We start from the raw sequence: 19,787 nt of genomic DNA, 5'->3' as shown, positions 1-19,787 counted from the left end.
ACAGCAGGGCTTCCTGCCAATGCAAACAAAGTCCAGATGCATGTACCACTTAGTGCATCTGGCTTTACATTGGTACTGGGAAATCAAACTTGGGTCCTTAGGATTTGCAGACAAGTATCTTAACTGCTGAGCCAATCTCTCCAGCCCATCAATATATTTTTTAAAGTTTGTTATGATTATTAAATGAAATTAAGCCTATGAAAATCCTTAATATTAATAAGTATGTGTGGTTATAATTTTTATGCCTAATGGATGTGGGTAAAGAAGAAAGCATGGATATTGTAGAAATGGTAAGGGAAAAATGAGATGGAGCTGAGCTAATAGGAACAGATGAATGGTTCTAAAGCAAAAGTCTGTGTAGAAGCAATGCTGGTCAGCATTAGAGATGGCATGTGGAATTTCCAGGGTGGAAACCACCACAAGAATAAGATCATGAGCCATGGGACGTCTATCTAAGAGACCAAAGTTGTCATAAGAAATAAACTAGAAATCAAAAGGTAAGTCTCAGTCAAGACAGAACCTGAGAATATTTTGAAGGTATCTATTGCAGACTATTTTTTATGGCAACTTTGTAAATTGAGACAGGCCTTGTAGATTTATACAGCATTGGGTATTCAGATTTGCAGTATAAGTGTGTTCATGGTTTTTTTTTTTTTTTGAAACAATACTGGTTGATTTTTGTTAGTCCAGTACAACTACTAAAATAAGACCCACTTTCACTTTCAAATGTATTCTGGAAAATTGGGAATTAGTGGAAAAACCAAGATTCTTGCTTGAAGAAAACACTATACATCACTGAGAACAAAGAAAGAATGAATATAGATGTGCCAGACAAAACTCTATCTCATTGTTTTAGACTTAAGAAATGATGGATCATACTTTTGGCATCAATGGCAACATTGACTAGATAAAGCCAATTTAAAAAAATTTATTTATTTATTGGAAATAGATACAGCATACCAGGGCCTCTAACCATTGCAAATGAATTCCATAGGCATGTGCCACCCTGGGTATCAGGCTTTATGTGGGTACAAGTGAATAAAACGTGGGTCCATAGGCTTTGCAAGCAAGTGCCTTAACTATTACGGCATCTTTTCAGCCCCCAGTGATATTTGTGAGGGGGTACATCTTCTCATTCTTTTTGATGCTCCATGTGATTTGGGGAAATTCCTACCTAGCAGCAAGCAAAAGTAAAAGATCTGAGAATGAAAAACTAATTTTTTATATAATTTAAAACCTTAGAAGAGTTTTATTTTATAAAACTACTATGCCTCTCTTTTCATGCTGACCATTCAGAGGCATTGCCACACAGTGGTTAGATGGTTTTTCTCTCACTGCTGAGACTAAAATTTGTTTGCAGTGTTTCTTTTTCTCCTACAGCACTTTATCAAAAAATTTCTCTTTCAGGTCATGAAATAGAAGAATAATAAAAGTTAAGGATGCATTGGGTTAGAAGGCAAGGTTAGGAAATTGCATTTATAATAGGAGCAAATGAGTTCAGGATATGAAAACAGACTGATGATCTACTCCAGGTTGATGCAGAAGGTGATGCTGAAATGATGGAACATGAATCAAAAGCACACAAATACTGTGATATGCTAGGTGTCATATGGCATGCATTCTATGGTCTTCTCAATAATTTATTTCTCACTTGGATAAGGGCAAATATATCCAAGCCACTTATTACTTCCTTTTCCCATTGTTTTCTTCCAATATTCCACAAGTACTTTTGTATAACTCTGGGCAGCTTTGTTTAGCCCCTGTGGAATCCACTACCTTGGCCCATCATGACTTCAGAGATTGGGGCGGCTGAGGTACATATCTTTGTCTCTTCGTAACCTTGCCCTGTCTTATACAGCACAGTGTCACAGGGTTTCACAGGTAAATATGTGATCTTTGCAACTGTGTGTAAGGATATTTAATATTGCTATTACGTAGGGGGAAAACATCTTTCTTTCTGGTGACATGGTTATTTGCTTACTTTTCATTTAATTCCATGGATGAGTAGTGTTGCGCTCTTCAGTCATTTTTTAAATTAGCAATGACACTCAGGTACAGTGGGTCCCTGAAAAGACTATATAAGAAAGGGAGATTTGAGGACAGTACAGGGCAAAGTATATACAAAAGGTAAACCTGGGATGGAGACTCAAAAACTTAACTTGGTGAACCTTTTCTTCCTTATGGTTCTTATTAGACTACTTTTTCACTTGTTAGATGTACTTTAGGAACTCTAAAATTGAAGGTGTGTCTCCGTTTTGTATGGAACTAATGGCAAGGCAGGTAGTGAAGATGGAGAGACAGTGTTCTACTGAAACTCTTCCTAGAGGAGTCCATGGGTCTACAAATACAGCTTCTTGTGTTTCTGAGCAACTTTATAAAAACCTTGTAGTTAAGAAAAGTCTGCCTTAGGCCATGACATAGTTCGCAACTTGCTAATTACCAAGAGAGCTGAGAAAGAACCATGACAAAAAAATTAGATTCTTTATTTAAACTTAATTTATGTTAATATTATTATTTAAACTTTTGAAGCCCAAATGTTGTACACTCAGTCTCTAGGTCTCCCACAAACCAAACCAGATTGTACTAATAATAGAGGAATAACAAAATTCCTTTGGGGCAGTTTTAATATGAAGGTAGTTCAGCCTTGACATAGACCTCCTAAATCCAGAGGGAGACTTATGCTGGACATATTTACAGACCACCCCAAGTGGATTGGATGGGAGCTAGGGTTAAAACTGTTAAACTGCATGATGCTGCTAATAACAGAGGAAGCTTTTTTAAATGACCATATGAAGTTACTTTCCTATAATTTTTCTAAGACTGAAAATCCTTTCAAAAGAGCAACTTTCCTTCCCGAGGACATCACACATGCATTGCACTAAATACAACAGGATATAATATTTCCATTGCTTGTTATCCTTGCAGACTCGCTGTTGTCAATACCTTTAGCTGTAGTGTTAAGTACTCAGAAATTTTCCATTGTAATTTTCATTCATATTTTTCACAGACTTAAAGCCATTCAACATCTTTTCTAGTATATTTTCCTAGTATTCCTATACAGGTGCACATAGTTGTATTAGGGCATGTGTCTTTTTGTACTGACTTCCGAGAGAGAGAGAGAGAGAGAAATGTTGGATGTGTGGTTTTTTTTATTCTATGGTGCTCTTTTGATGAAAACATTTTCTAATTTTACTCTAATTTATTAAATAAATATTGTCCCATTCAGTTTACATCTTTTGTGTCATGTAAAGAAACCTTTATATCTACGAAGAGTATAGACTCTGGAGCCAAAGAGCTAAGATTTAAATCCTTACCCTAGCACCCACTGGAGTAAAGCTTGGGTACTTCATTTAATCCATCTTGGTTTTAACTTCTTACAGTACATTGGCTCCTAACTCCCAAGGCTACTGTAAGAATTAAACAAATGGATATACATAAGGTGTTAAGGAAGCCTGGCTTAAAGTAAATATACATTTGGCATTTGTCAGAACTTACTTGTCCTAGTGAACAATGTCATGATTCTTTTGCCATTTTCAAGCTCCAACCATGAAGCTTTGCTAACTTCCACATGATTTGATGTTAACGTGCCAAATTTCAGCATGAAAGCACAGGACACTGTATGTAACCTTATTTCCGCTGTTCTCTGACTCATTTAAAGCAAACCAACCAAACAAACCAGGTCCTCGGGTAATCAAAGGCATACCTTTATCTCCTCTAGAGATTATTATGCTTTGTCTGATTTCTTATTAGTGCCTTTAGAAAGAGCAGAAGAGAAGGGGAAACATTGTTATTTGCTATGGTAACAGTTTATCCTAGGGCCATTATAATCACTCTTGCTCTATTTTAAGAAAGGCAGATCAGATATTACATCATATATATTCAACACATTTTCAAGATGCATTCCTTTAAGACATAAAGTTGGTCTGCAAGCAGGTATAATTTACCTGTAGCTTGCCATGATAAAAATACATTTAATGACCAAAAGTACATATGTGATATTATTATATATTTTCTTTGAGTGATTCTAGTTTGATCAGTAAGAAAATACCTGACTCATTATTAGAATCTTGAATAGGACTCAGCCCGTGCTTTGGAAATGAGGTGGTTGAAGGCATGGATTATTTATATCAAGCTTAAGCTTTCTTCATTATAATGTGATCTCTTTCCTGACTTATCCATCTGAGCAACAAAATATTTGAGACACATAGCACATGTGAGGCTATAATTAAGTGACATCAGACATATAAAAAAATAGAGAGGTATATTGAACTATTAGAGGAATGGTGACCCAGTTGTGTGGCCCTTAAAAAGCAATGTCTTTAACACTTTGTTTAGATAGAAATTGCCTGGAGCTGAGCATGGTGGCACATGGCTATAATTCTAGAACTTAAGAGATAGAAAGAGAAAGATCAGGAATTCAACACCATACTCTGCTGCATCTCAAGTTAGATGCCAATCTTTGCAACATGAGACTATTCCTCAAAATAACAAGCTAACAAAAACAAGACAAAAAGAAATTTTCTTGGAAACTTTTAGTGTGCCAGGCTCCAGCTACAAATCTTTCAATTTGGTAGATATGAGTTGCAGGCTAGGAAGTGGTTTGAATCATATGGTCCCCATGAACTTATGTGTTCTGAATGCTTGGTTCCCAGGTAGTGGCAATTTGGCAATTTGGAGTCTTGCTGGAAGAGGTGTGCATTTGGGGGGCAGTTTTAAGGCTGTTTTATTGAAACCCCCTTGCCAGAGCTTAGCTTATTCTATTGCTGCTGTTTTCCACCTGCTGTGGCAGAAGTGATGACCAGTCTCTGCTCATTCCATGATTTCCATGTCATCACCGAGCTTCCCCTTGAGACCATAAACTAAAATAAAGAACTGTCCTCCCATTATCTGCTTTTGGTCAAGTGCTTTATCCCAGCAACAAGAAGGCAACCAATAATAGCATAAGAATTGGTACTGAGAGCCGGGCGTGGTGGCGCACGCCTTTAATCCCAGCACTTGGGAGGCAGAGGTAGGAGGATTGCCATGATTTCAAGGCCACCCTGAGATGACAAAGTTAATTCCAGGTCAGCCTGGACCAGAGTGAGACCCTACCTTGAAAAACCAAAAAAAAAAAAAAAAAAAAGAATTGGTACTGAGAAGTGGGGCCACTACCACTAGAAACCTGACCACATGGCTCTTGATCTTTTGGAATTAATTCCTGGGAGGAATATGGAAGGATTTGAAACCTAGGACTAAGAGATGCCTCACAATGCTATACACTGGCTTGAGAAACCATTCTGGTAAGAGTTGAAAGACTTTAATTCAGAAACAACTATAGACTATGTAGGTATGGCTTATGAGGGGAAGAAAGAGCTTTGTCTGACCTGGATAGAAATAGTTTGTTCAACAGGCTTGCTACATTCTTCATATGTCATGCAAACTTGAGCAGGATTGAGTTTAGAACAAAATAACTGATATGAGCAGAAGGTTATGGCACAGAAAGAATGAAATCTTTGGGCAGGAGATAGAAGCCTCATTCCATTGTAATTCAGACATTATCATCACTGAAACTGATCCAGTTACTCTGCCTTGGGACAGCAGGAAGAATGCTGCCGTTTTGAAAGTAGGGGCCCAAATGCTAAAGGACTTCTCTGCTCTCCAAAGTCAGCTTCATTCCCCCATGGATTAACAATTTGGTAGCCCTGATACTATGGGAGTATAAAATATAACAAAGAGAAATGGTCATTGGATTTGCAACATGTTGTTGTTGTTTTGAAATAGCCACTGGGCAATGTAAGGCAGGGCTGTTGGGAGGCCCTGTGGGAAGTCCAATGGAGCCCTGAGGATGACTTGTGGGTACAGTGGATTTTTAAGATGTCAGAACTATAGAATGGCTGTCAAGGAAAGATGCTGCCTTGAGGTGGAGCTTTCCCCTGGCTATGGGAAGCCCAGCTAGAGGGGCAGAACTAGCTACAGACATTGGACATTGAGCTACAGGATTTGATGTTTGCCCTGATTATTTTCAATCTTGCATTGGCTTAATCTTTCTTTCCTATGCCTAATGTCATCTTTTGCAGTGTGAATGTTTACTCTGTGCCATTAAGTTTTGGGTTTTTTTTTTTTTTTTGTTTGGTTGGTTGGTTTGGTTTTACAGGCCTATAATTAAAATAACTTAGATTGTGGTGATTGAACAGTGTTGTTATAGATAAAAACTATGGGGACTTTCAAAGTTGGGCCAGATGCATTACAGTTTTACATCTTGATGGTCATGAGTTTATGGAAGCCAAGAGCAAAATATACTGTCTTGTATTGTATGCCTCCCATAAACTTTTCTAAATGTTTAATACTCATCTAGTTTCTATTTGGCAATTTGGAGCCTTGCTGGAGGCGGTATGTTGTTGGGTCAGGATATAAGGTTTTATAGCCAGCTACCCCTTGCCAGAACTAAGCTCACATTCTTGCTGCTATTTTCCACCTGCTTTGGCAGAGGTGATATCCAGCCTCTATTCATGCCATGCTTCCCCCTGCTGTCATGTAGTTTTCCCAACAGCAACTGGAAACTGAATAGTGCACTCTTAAACAATAAATGGATAGTGGATGAAATAAAAAATGAAATTGCAAAATTCCTGGAATTGAATGACAATGAGAACACATCATACCAAAACTTATGGGACACAATGAAGGCAGTCCTCAGGGGAAAATTCAGAGCACTCAATGCCTTCATAAAAAAGACAGAAAGATCCCAAATCAATAGCCTAACCATCCACCTAAAGGCACTGGAAAAACAAGAAAAATCCAACCCAAAGAGCTCCAGAAGGAAAGAAATAATTAAAATAAGAGCAGAAATTAGTGAATTGGAAACAAAGGAAACAATTAAGGCAATTGACAAAACAAAGAGCTGGTTCTTTGAAAAAATAAATAAGATTGACAAACCTCTGGCCAATTTGATCAAGCAAAAAAAGGAGAGACTCCAAATTAACAAAATTCAAAATGAAAAAGGAGAGATCACAACAGACATAAGTGAAATTGGGAGAATCATCAGGACTTATTTCAAAAACCTCTACTCCACAAAACTGGAAAATGTGGAGGAGATGTATAAGTTCCTGGACACATATCATCTACCAAAGCTAAACTCAGAGCAGATTAATCACCTCAATGAACCCATCACACTCATGGAGATTGAAAAAGTAATAAAAACCCTCCCAAAAAAGAAGAGTCCAGGACCAGATGGATTCCCAGCCGAATTTTATCAAACCTTCATGGAAGAACTCAAAGCAATCTTCCTAAATTCACATTTTAAACAACCTAGTGACAGTTCTGAGAGAGAATGACACATAGCCTATGGTTTAAGACACATTGTCCTCTAGGTAGATACAAACTTCGAGGCAGAATTCTAGCTGCTATGAACAACTGAATCAAGTCAGTAGTGTCTACAGGGTGTATGTAGGAAAGCTGGCTCACCTCTAATTTACAGTTGGCTTATGTAGCTTGTTCTTACCATGAAAATGGAGCTTAAGAATAACAAAGGACTTCTGATAGCACCATTTTCAAGATTATAATGAAAATACCTCAATGGTAAAAAAAAAAATATATAGTACATTTAAAAAATTAATTCACAGTAGAGTTTCCCAGGTAATTAATGGATATCCATAATTGCTAGAAATAGAACTAAAAAAGAAAGTACAAGTTATAAATGTTCAGTCTGATATTGTTTCAGCTTTGAAAGTAGTGGGTGACAGCTAGACTCAGGTCAGTATGAAGCTGAACACAGGAACTGAGGTCTTCTATACAGCAGAGATGCTTTTTGTAAAATACTAATAAAAAGGCATAAACATAGGAAGAGTAGTCACTGTGAGGAAGGATTTTAGTGTGAGAGTAAGGGTGAGAGAATAAGAGGATAATTGGGTAAAAAAGATCAAAATATTCTATATACATATATAAAAATATCAAAATTAAAAAAAATACTGACTCGGGAAATTGATAGGCAATCTTATCCATATCCAAGTATAGTCAAAAAAATCATAAAAAACTGATGCTCAGGATTTTGTGTTTTATGCATTTTGAATTTCATTTTATATTATTAAAATAAGTCTAGAGTTCCAAAGCTGTAACAAAAAAAATTCAGAAAAGGACTGGATGAACAAAACAGAAGCACGCAAGAAGAACACTTGCATGATTTGAAGCATAAATATTTCCCAAAGTGAAAAACTAGTCACAATGAACAGGAGATCACAGTTACAATTGAAAAAAATCGATGAGTAATAATCATGCATTAAATCTCAGAAGATGAAACAAGCATGAGTTTAAGCATTTAACAGATAAAAACAATAGAATAATAATGACAACAAATTTTTTAATCTATTTCAAATGATTGATGAACTAGGAAGAAAGAACAAAGCATTAGAGAATTAAATAAACTAAGAACTTTAAAATGAAGTATATGAGAATAGCTACAGAGAAATTAGTAAACTGAAAGATGGCTTGGAGGAAATTACCTTGATATAGATCAAAGGAAGTGAAAGAATGCGATGAACAAGTGAAAAGACATGACCATAGAACAAATCAGGTCACTAAGGTCACTATTTGCATAATCTTTGGTCTGTAAAGAGATATTTAAAGATAAATAACCATATGTTTTATGTTTTTTTTTTAGAGCTGATGAAACTCACAAATCTTAAACTTGACAGAACATTGAAAAGACTCCAGCAGAACAATTTTTTTAATCCAAATCAAATAATTCCATAGGGAATCTTTAGACACCAAGGGATAATGAAGTTTTACAAACAATGAATAAGAACCAAATTACTTGTGCAGAAGCAATTCAAATTGGAGTAGACTTTTCAACAGCAATAAAGGAAGACAGGAACAATACAAGTATATCTTCCCAGTATTAAGGGAAAATAAACTTTATTGTAGGACACTAAATCATCTTTGCAAAGGAGGAAGGAAACAGAGCTATTTTTCAAACAAACACACTGAATTTGATACTTAAGAGTGTGATTTAGGAAACTTGAAGCTAAATTGTGAAAGAGGAACTGAAGAAAATGTTCACAATAGTCACAACAAAATAGGCTATTCTTGGAACAACCTAAACAAGACTTGAACAAATTAATAAGTACTACTTAATATGGTAGTATAGAAAATAATTTGGAATACAGGGAGACTGGTGATAAGAGTTTTTAAATCTAGGGTCACATTGAAGATAAAAATGTTTTTTATTAAACTCAGACACTTAAATACTATAAGCTTTAACACAAAGTTACAATAAGGTTATAAAATAATAGATGAAATATACTTGCTCTACGCAGACCTTACCAATGTGTGCAGAAACTGGAAGGGTACTGGATGCTCCTGCTCCTCACTGAGAAGGAGTAACTAAATGAGGAAAGGAGATGTACAAGACTGATATTAAGGAGAAATGACAACCTATGTCCCTCCTAAAGAAGAATTCAGAAGCTCAGCGATATCAAGGTATCATGAAAATTTCCCTTTGTTTCTTTCCTGTTCTTTAATAACCATCATCCCAAACCAAAGGAGACCAACGGGTTTATCCACTGGTCATGCTGCAAAGAGACTGAGAGACACACAGAGACACTGCTACATGAGGCAAGAAGCCTTAGCAGGAGCATGCCAAAAAGTCACATCTGTTAGTCACAGGAGCATGCCCAAAAGGTGTTGCAGCATGTTAATGTAAAGGAAAGCTTGATGCAGAAAAAAATTAAACCAAATTAAAATAAATAATAGTAAATAAATAAAGGTGCCAAGGCTGAAGAAAACAAGAAAAAGGAGGAAGATGAAGGGGAGGAGGAAGATGAAGGGGAGGAAGAAGATGAAGAAGAGGTAGAAGAAAAAGATGAAGAAGATGATGGCAGTGGATAAATTGGTTCCAGTGAAGATTTTGACGTTACTGTTGTGTGTCAAGCACGTAATCCTTTTGTACTCAACTCACTCCCTTTAATGAAAGAAAAAATGTAATGTAAATCTACAAAAGATTTGTTTTGCATCAGTGCAGTGTCTTTTTGGTATAGTTAACATGTGACCAAATGTATCTTTCTGTGCCCTGTCCTAGTAGTATTTTTATTAGCCCTCAACAACCTGGTACATTGAGGAAGGGTAATACCCTGTTCATTTCAGTTTTCTCTCAACTACTTTATATACAAAAAAATCTATTGACTGAATGCCATCCTATAATCAAGAAAAAAGGGTACAGATGTTTTTCTGACATCCTGAGTGCTTCTATGTAAATATAACACTTTTATTGTTGGACTTCTGCGTGAGTAAGAATAAAACTCAGTAGCAGAGGCTAGTAAACTAGAAAGGAGATATAAAGGGAATAGAGGGAATATAAAGGGAGGGACGGGGGACTTAATAGGATGGTATTGGATATATGTAAGTAGAAGAACAGATTAATAGGGGTGAAAAGGCCTACGTGAGATCTGGGGAAGAGATTGAGTAAAGGAAAAGTTGAGGGAGGGCTAATCAAAATCTAAGAGGATGTAAATAAATCATATGGAAACCTACTTTTTTGGACAATGGAACACAAAGGAGCCATAGATCATTACTAGAAAATTTTCAGTGACAGGGATGGGATACCTTCCAGTGAATTGTTGGCCAGGGAGGTCCCTGATGCTTCAAAACATTACAGGCCATTGCCAAGGCTCTTGGTTTCCTACCAGGAATAGATGGCAAGACCCTATTGCTGAAGATTCCACATACTTGGGCTCCAAGGTCACTGAGAAATCCTGCTGGAGCTGAACTGTAGACCAGCTGACAGAAAACAGGAAAAAGCCACTCTGCATGTAATTCAATGGGGGAGAGAGAAATCATCAGTGAAGATACTCAACTGTGGATACTTCAAGACTTATACTTGGCCAGGCAGGCCAAATGAGCCAACAGGTACAATGGTGACACATCTGTTATGTGGGAAACCAGCCTCACTCAAATTTGACTGGAGGCCCACTCCATGAGAGGGAATACATCCCTGATACTGAAAACCATGAGCCCTAGGGGTGTAATGTCTGCTGCTGTCTGGCTAAATGTATATACTATGCTCACCAAACTGTCCAGTAAGCACTTCTCTTAATGTTCACACTCATCTATTAATACTACTCTCATTTGTGTTTAGAGAAGCTTCTCTTTTCAGATGGCATTGACCTTGGGATGACTCACAAGGCACCATGGTGCTGAGAAGTAACAGAGGAATGCTCAGTGTTGAAATACCTCTATCACACCTTCAAAGGCTCAGGGTCCATTGCAGAAGAGGTGGCGGAAAGAATGTAAGAGCCAAAGGAAGAGTAGGACTCCTTAAAACATGCTCCTCCAGACACACAATGTCTGGGATATACATGACCTCCCAGTGCCTGACACTACCTACACAAGACCATCATAATAGGAGAAAAAGATGATGACAGCAAAATAAAAGCTGACTGAGAGAAGGAGGGGAATGATAGAGAGCAGAGGTTCAAAGGGGAAAGTGGAGAGAGGGAGGGAGGGAGGGAGGGAGGGAATTACCATGGGATATTGTTTACAATCATGGAAGTTTAAGCTACATAGCAATATTTCTTACAAAAATTAAAAAATAATCTGGGTGTGGTGGCACACGCCTTTAATCCCAGAACTCAGGAGGCAGAGGCAGTAGAATTGCTATGAGTTCAAGGCCACCCTAATACTACATAGCTCAAGTCAGCCTGAGCTAGAGTGAGAGCCTACCTCGAAAAACCAAAAAAAAAAAAAAAGAAAAATTTAAAAATTAAAATCAAAAAGTTGCAAAAAGTCTAATAGTCTATCAATAGGAAGTAGACACACAATGTTTCTTCATATAGTAAATATTAAGTAATAATTAAGAATTAGCCATCTAGGGCTGGATGGATGGCTTAATGGTTAAGGCATTTGGGTGCAAAGCCAAAGGACCTGGGTTTGATTCCTCAGGATCCAGGTTAGCCAGATACACAAGGGGGCACATATGACTGGAGTTTGTTTGCAGTGGCTGGAGGCCCTAGCATGCCCATTCTCTCTCTCTCTCTCTCTGTCTCTGTCAAATAAAAATAAAAAAAATAAAAAGAATTACACATTTATACACATAGCATCATGACTAAAGCTTAAAAAAAAAGGAAAAGTGGGAAAAATAAATTCCCAAAGAATATGTCAGATATTACTTAATGGATTTATTTAATTATTTAAGGAAACAATGATTGTAAGCCTATCAATGAACACATTCCTATATGGAAAATATACAGTGAGGAATAAAAAATTTCATACCAACTTTAATATACTCACTACAAAGAGGGTAATAGATTGGTGGGCTTGGTCTGAGTCTCTAACTTTTCTTTTTATTAGAAAAATGAAACAAATATGTTAAGACATGAACATCTCTTCAACCTAGGTGCTGGGTACATAGTGTAGTGTGTGTAACATTATTTTCTGGAAATTAAAATACTACTAGAAATAGTATTTCATTATATACTCCTGGTTTATAATAGATAATAAGCCCACAAAATTTATGCAAGTAAGGCCAGATGTCACAAGTCTATAGTGGCTTGGATGACAATAGTTTAAAGCTATTCACCAGAGAAATTATATGCATTAAAATCAATATTCAGCATGCCATTATAATTTTATGCTATTTTGAGTTCTTAGTTGCTATTCAAAATAGGAAAACAATGTATTTACATTCTTTATAATTCTTTAAGTATATAAAAATTTGCCTTGCAGAAAATGGAAAAGGTCTGACAAATCAGAGAAAGCCATAAAACTTTGGGAATAAACTTATTTATAGGTAAGATTCCTATAGCTGTAGGGGATAATTTGCCACCTAGAGAGTTCTGCTTCACAAGAGAGAAAGCATGATGGGTCTTAAAGAAATGGGAAACAGACCATTTAATGGGGGAATAAGATTTTAGGTTCTATGCACGTAGTTAACAGTATGAATTCCTGGTAAAGAAGATAAAGCCCTACTTCTTTTCCTACCTTTTATATTCTCTTTCTTTTCTTGTACTTTCTTATTTCCCTTCCTCTTCTTTCCTGTTTTTGTTTTTTTGTTGTTATTCCTCTTTTATCATCAATTTTCTTTCTAGATTCCACAGTTGACCAATGTTGCCTGACTTCACTTATAGCAGTGAAATATACATTTTAATCATATTTACTAAATGACAGAATTGAGACCACAAGATGTAAGAAAAAATTGCAAGTCATAAAGAACATGATTAAACCAGGTTTTTTGAAGCGTAAGATACATGCTCTAAATCCCTGTGCTCTGGTGCTAAAAGTTCCTAAAAGTCAAAACATGAGACAGATCATCTCACTAAGCATCCTTGACAAGTATTAAAAAAAAAAAAATTACATAGTCTGAGAGCATTCTTTAAGTATAAATAGGGTTGAAGGGCTGGAGAGAAGGCTTAGCAGTTAAGGTGCTTTGCCTGCAGTCAAAGGACCTCAGTTTGATTCCCCAGGACCCGTTTAAGCCATATGCACAAGGTGGCACAAGTGTCTGGAATTCGTTTACAGTAGTTGCAGGTCCTGATATGCCCATTCTCTCTCTCTCTCTCTCTCTCCTCTGTCCCTCTTTCTCTCAAATAAATAAGTTAAAAACAAAGAAATATTGTTGGGAAAACAACTGTGAACTAGTAAATTAAATTCCAGAGAGTCCTGACATAATTAAGCAGAAATTTTGAAGAATTACAAAACAAAAACAGCTTTAGCAAAAGAAGTAACTATTCAACCAAGATTCCAGCTCCGTTGGGATCCCAGTAAAGAATCGTTTTCCAATATGACTACATTCAGGTTTTACAACAGAAGATCCTTTCTCTCACTTCCATCATATGATGGCTTCCAAATAGAACCAGGTTTGTCCCACTTGGCAATAAGAAAGTTATAGCCTCCTCTGACTATCCACCATTTTAAGTTTAGAAGAAAGGGTCAAAAGCCTTTTTGTTCCTTTTACTACTGGAAATGCTGAAATGAACATTGATTGATATGGTTTACATGAAGTAATAATTTTTAACATGATCAATATACTCTGGAAACATGTTAACTGTGTAGACCCTTGTCAAATGCTCTGCCACCAGAAGCAAAAAGTGAAGGCCTGAGCTGGAGAGATGGCTTAGCAGTTAAGGCACATGCCTGCAAAGCCTAAGGACCAAGGTTTGATTCTTTAGGTCCCATGTAAGCCAGATGCACATAGTGGCGAATGGGTCTGGAGTTCATTTGCTAGAGGTCCTGGCACACCCATTCACACTCCCTCTCCCTCTCTGTCTCAAATAACTAAATAAATATAGTAAATCTTTAAAAAAAAAAAAAGAAAAAGTAAAGGCCTGACAGATATGACTGTCAAGCATGTTGAGAAAGAAATAACCCTGTCATTCATAAGCTCATAGCCCATGCAGGAAAAGGGATATATTATTAAAGTGAGATATCTGGCACAGGATGTACATAGGGGGCCATGAGGACAGAATTTAATGGCTAAAAAATTGATCATTAAAGGAAGTAATACCTGAGCCACACTAAGTACTGGACATTAGTATCAGCTGGAACAATAGCTTGGGCAATAGTAATGAGGCTATAAACATAATGGTCCATTTCTGGGTTTCAATAGTTCATTATAAAAATACAGAATGTCACCATTGGCATTAAATGAGTGATTGGCATGGCAGACCTCTTTGTACATATTTTGTAACTCCTAACAAGCCTATACTTATTTCTCCCCAAAATTTTTTGAAATAAAGTGGTATGGTAAGTAAATTATTCCAACTTTGCTGAGCATGTTCTGAAAGGAAGGATTTGGGAGAAGATATGGCTGGAACAGTAGCAGGTGCCATCCTAAGGAACAGGCTCATCCATGTGGACTTGACAAGACAGAGCTGGAGATGGTTGAAGGGTTAAGCCTGAAGACTGGATTGGCTCCTTATATTTGTCTCACACTTTTTAAATATTTTATTTTTATTTATTTATTAGAGAGAGAGAGAGAAAAGACAGACAGAGAGAGATTGGGCATGCCAGGCACTCCAACCACTGCAAACAAACTCCAGATGTGTGTGACCCCTTGTGCATCTGGAGACTTACTTGGGTCCTGGGGAGTCAAACCTGGGCCTTTGGCTTTGCAGGCAAGAACCTTAACTACTAAGCCATCTCTTCAGACCCCTCAGTTTTTTTGCATATCACATGGATGCCAGTTTATTCTGTAATAATTTTCTAGAGCCTTTTGTACTTTGATGGTTCTTCCCAGATCTTTTTATATTGGAACTTGATAGCAAGACTCCTGGTGACATAGTAAGACTCCTGAGTAACATCAGAAAAATGTTCAAGATATAATTTTCTTCATAATCATATAAATGTTTAAATATGCTTGCAAATCCTTTACTACTACTTAACATTGAAACCTAGGTAAGAAGGTGGTCACAGTTACAGAAGAGTAAGGATGGATTAAAGCAACATTACTAAGGGTCTGAGTAACTACAATCCCAGTGCAAGCAGCCATGGAAACCATTTTCACTTTGCTAAAACTTTGTAAGACCCATCATGCTTTCTTTCTTGTGAAGCAGAGCTCTCTAGGTGGCAAATTATCCCCTAAAGCTATAGGAATATTACCTATAAATAAGTTTATTCCCAAAGTTTTATTCATTTGCTTACCTATTTACTTAAAATGGTTTCAGTGTACCAACTTCATAGAGGTGCTGGATACAGAAATTAGTAAGATATTATTCCTGTCCTTCAACACCTTCAGTTGAGAGGTCAGAGATATAAAATAACAGAAGATAAGATTCATGTCCATGACTTATAAAAGCAAAGTGCTGGCATGAGAGGGACATTCAACTCTGCCTGAGAGGGTTGGATCACCAGGGAGTCAAGAATCTAATCTAACTTATGAGGCATGGAAACTGGGCAGTCAGTGGCGGTGACCTGCAGTGTATGAACTGTGTTTGTCATTATGTCCTAGAGAGTCATCAGTTTTGTATGTTACAAAACCAATCTGGTACCTCTTTCAGAATAGAATATGAAAGCACTTTTGCACTGTTTTCCTGTACCCATGCTACTTGAGATGTTAGAGGTCTTGAGATATAATGGGAAAACAAAATTCCAGACAGAAAATGTTTTCCTAACAATTGCTGAAAATAAATATGTGACAACTATTTTAGATGAGGGATAGAGAGAGGAAGTAAAGGGGGAGATTCAATCATTCATTTACATCAAATTAATATTTATTGAGCCTTACTTCAGCTAAAGCACTCTCATAGTATCTTAATAGTTTGAGAATTACAAAAATCAATCATTGTCACCAGTCTCTTAAAATTACCATCCTGTCAGCAGGCCCTGATGCAGCCTCTTGAAAATGACTTCTCATTCAAAAATAATGAAAACCCAATGAAAAGAGGATTCATGATCTTAAAGAAGGCATGAAAACAGCTGAAATATTCTTATTATCTTATTTAGAGACTTAGAGGAACAATTCATCCTAAAACCACAACCTTTGGTCTGTACTCTCAGAGTGGATACAAAGAGGGCAGACCATTGCAACAATGAGGGGCACAGATGTAAAGATAAGAGAGGAAGAGGAGTGCAAGGGAAATTTGGTACCCAAGAGCTGGTGAAACTTTTGGAGACAGGGTAGAATATTAGGATTTAAAATGGTGGGACTTAGGCTCAAAAAAAGGTTGCATAAATAATTTGCATAAGATTTTGCATATATTAAAAATCTAGTCACCAAATGTAATTCAAAACATTTTAACATATTGATGCCCTGGGGATGAATTTTAAATGTCAGTGAATGATTAGGATCATCAGCATGTCCTTATACTTCCTTTAATTCATATATCCCAAGAAACAATCTTTCATATTCAATTGAAAAATCATAAATTCATAGAATAATTTTGAATTATGAAACTAATTATAGAATTAAAGAATTTTCTAAGACCAACCTACAGTATCAAAAATGTAGGGGTCCCTCAGTGGCATGGTGACAGAGAGGAAAAAGAATGTTGGTACCAACACATGAGGTATCCATCCAAAGTTTCAAGTTAATAAAAATAAATAAATAAAGGAAATGTAAATATATGACAGAAAACAAATGTAAAAGGTTATAAATTACATGTGACATGAAAAGGGTGGTAGTTACTAGGGGGAGAAATGGTACCAAAAAAAGGAGGGAAGGGGGTCTGGAAGAGGGATCAATAAAAAAAAATCATAAAAATGTAAGCAAACTCTAGAGCCTCTGGCATGCCAATTCTCATACTCTGTCTCCCTTCTCTCTGTGCTGGCAAATAAAATAAGTCAATATACATACATATACATATATATATATATTTTTTTAAGAGAAAAAAAATGTAAGGAAACTCAATGAAGAAATGTTAGTGTCAGAGAATAGGCTAGAAGCCATCCATGGTACATTCTATCACAGAATCTGGTTGCATTCTGCCCATGTTCTGAGAACTTGAGTGAGACTGAATTAAAAAGTTATGGATTAACTTGATCGTCAGAGTAAATTTCAAGACAGGATAGCATTTGGGACATGTATCTGCAGTGAGAAACAGCAACCAGTGGAGCAGAAAAAAGAAGAATACATGCCTGGTAAGGAAGAAAGCATAACTCACCTTCAAGTTACCTAAAGAGTGCTAAGAAAGATGATGCAGTGGTGTTGATGGTAGTGCCATTAAAAAGAAGACACTGGGACAGCAGGAAAGGTGTCCCAAGGCCAAGACTGTACCTTTCAAAGGTTCCAGCTTGTAAAAGTGCAAATTCACTTGTAGGGAGGGAGCCTAACTTGAAAACGTCTTTGAAGAGAGAGTTCTTCTCTCTTCAAACAAAACAAAACAACTTATGAAAGTCTTTTCTTGATTTTAGCCTTAAAGGCACATAGAGGACACTAGCTATGGTCCAAAGAGGGCAAGAGACATCTTGTGCTGTGTTGCCACATGGTACCTATTCTTCTGGCTTGAAAGATGCAAGAGTGAGGGGTGAGGGCCATGGAGGCTTACATGGAGGTTTCAGAAAGCCACCGAGGCTAGGCAATGTAAGACAGAGTTGGATTCCCTACAAAGAGGTCCTGAAAAGCTACTGCATGAAGTTGGCGAGGCAAGGAATAAGTTGCAAAGAAGACCTTCAAGATGTCAGAGATGCTAAGACCATGTGATATATGTTGAAGAAATCTGCAGTAATGGAATACAAGTGGCTCAAGATGAAGGTCACATCTGTTGTAGGCTGTGGAGAGAGAGGAGCAAGGCTTCCCAAGGCCACTGGAATCCAAGTAATCCCATCCTGATCCCTGGATACAAAACATGGAGTTGCAGAATTTGGTGTTAGCTTTGCTGGGTTTTGGCTTGCTTTGGTTGCATCTTTCCCTGTTGTCCTCATTTTTTTGAATGGAATGGGAATGTTTATACTATGCCATTTTATATTGGAAGTTTTAGAATTTTAATTTTATAAGTTATACTTAAGAATTTTTCTTGAGTTTCATAAGACATTTTGGATTTTCATTGACTGTAAGAGACCATGGGGGTTTTTGAGATGGAATAAATGGGTTGGATTTGGGCATGAAAATAAAACTTTTGGAGAAAGGGTAGAATATTAGGATTTAAAATGGTGGGACTTAGGCTCAAAATGACAGGTTGTAAGGGTTAATCTTCATTGAAAACTTGAATGCATTTAGAATCAGCATGGAAATATACTTGTAGGTGTGGTATGCCTGTGAGGGTGTTTCCAGAAAGGTTTTGCTGTAAAGGGAAGACCCACACTACTCTGAATGTTGGTTACATAGCCTATGGGCTGAGGTGTTGGCTTGAATAAAATAAGGAAAGAAAGCCTAACAACAGAATTAATCTGCAGACACAATGGTAGCAGCTGCCTCAGATTTCTGCCTCCATCTCTTCCCCATCATGGTGGGCTATCCCCTCAAACTGTGGACTATAATAAATGCTTCTTCCCTTAAGTTGCATAATGTCAGGCATTTATTCACATCAAGTAAAGTAACTAACACAGATGTTCTTTATTTAGTTGAAGAAATTTCCTTTTATTCCTAGGTTGCTGAGATAGTTTTTTTTTCTTTCATGAATGATTATACTTTTGAGTTTTGAAGAAAACTAAGCTTTTAAATTTTTAATTGTTTCTGTTAATTGTAATTTTGTAAATATATTGATTGTCTATAGATTTATGTTTTTATATTGTATGTTTTGTGGAATGGCTAAATCAATGTACTTAACATATGTGTTTTTCATATACTTACCTTTTCAGTGAAAGCATTTAAAATCCATTCCCTTAAAAATCTTCAAGTCTATTATAGTGTCTTATATATGGTCTTATGATATACAATAGAACACTTTCAATTATTTTGCCACTCTGAAATGTATCCATTTACTAGCACCTCTCATGTCCCATCTACTTATCTCTGGTAGTCATCATTTTATTGTCTATGGATTAGATTAATTAATTCCACACATAAGCAACATAAATAGTGAGTGCTTGAGTTGAAGGGAGCATTATCCAAGACACTAGAAATCTTTCCATGACTAATGAGTGAATCAGTGGGAAGAAGTCGGTTTGCCCAAGTCCCTCTCCTCACTAGCTGTTGCTCAGATCCCAGATCTTCTTTTTCCTTTTCTCTCATTGTACTGTGGCAGATAATAACGTATTTCCCATTCCCCTCATGAGTGTAAGGGATACAAGGTTTAAAAGTCTGTTTCTAAGATCGCCTTGGGAGACTTTCTCTTTGCTTCTCTTCTCTATCTCTTTCTTTTTCTTACTCTCTAACCCAGGCTGGCCTCAAAGTCTACAGGGGAAGATGACCTTAACTTGAACATTTTATCCGCCTGCCTCTACCTCCC

This window comes from Jaculus jaculus, chromosome 2 (genome assembly GCF_020740685.1).
Source record: "Jaculus jaculus isolate mJacJac1 chromosome 2, mJacJac1.mat.Y.cur, whole genome shotgun sequence".
Classification (NCBI taxonomy): Eukaryota; Metazoa; Chordata; class Mammalia; order Rodentia; family Dipodidae; genus Jaculus; species Jaculus jaculus.
The sequence above is the reverse complement of the archived record's forward strand: the minus strand, read 5'-3'. Positions refer to the sequence as shown.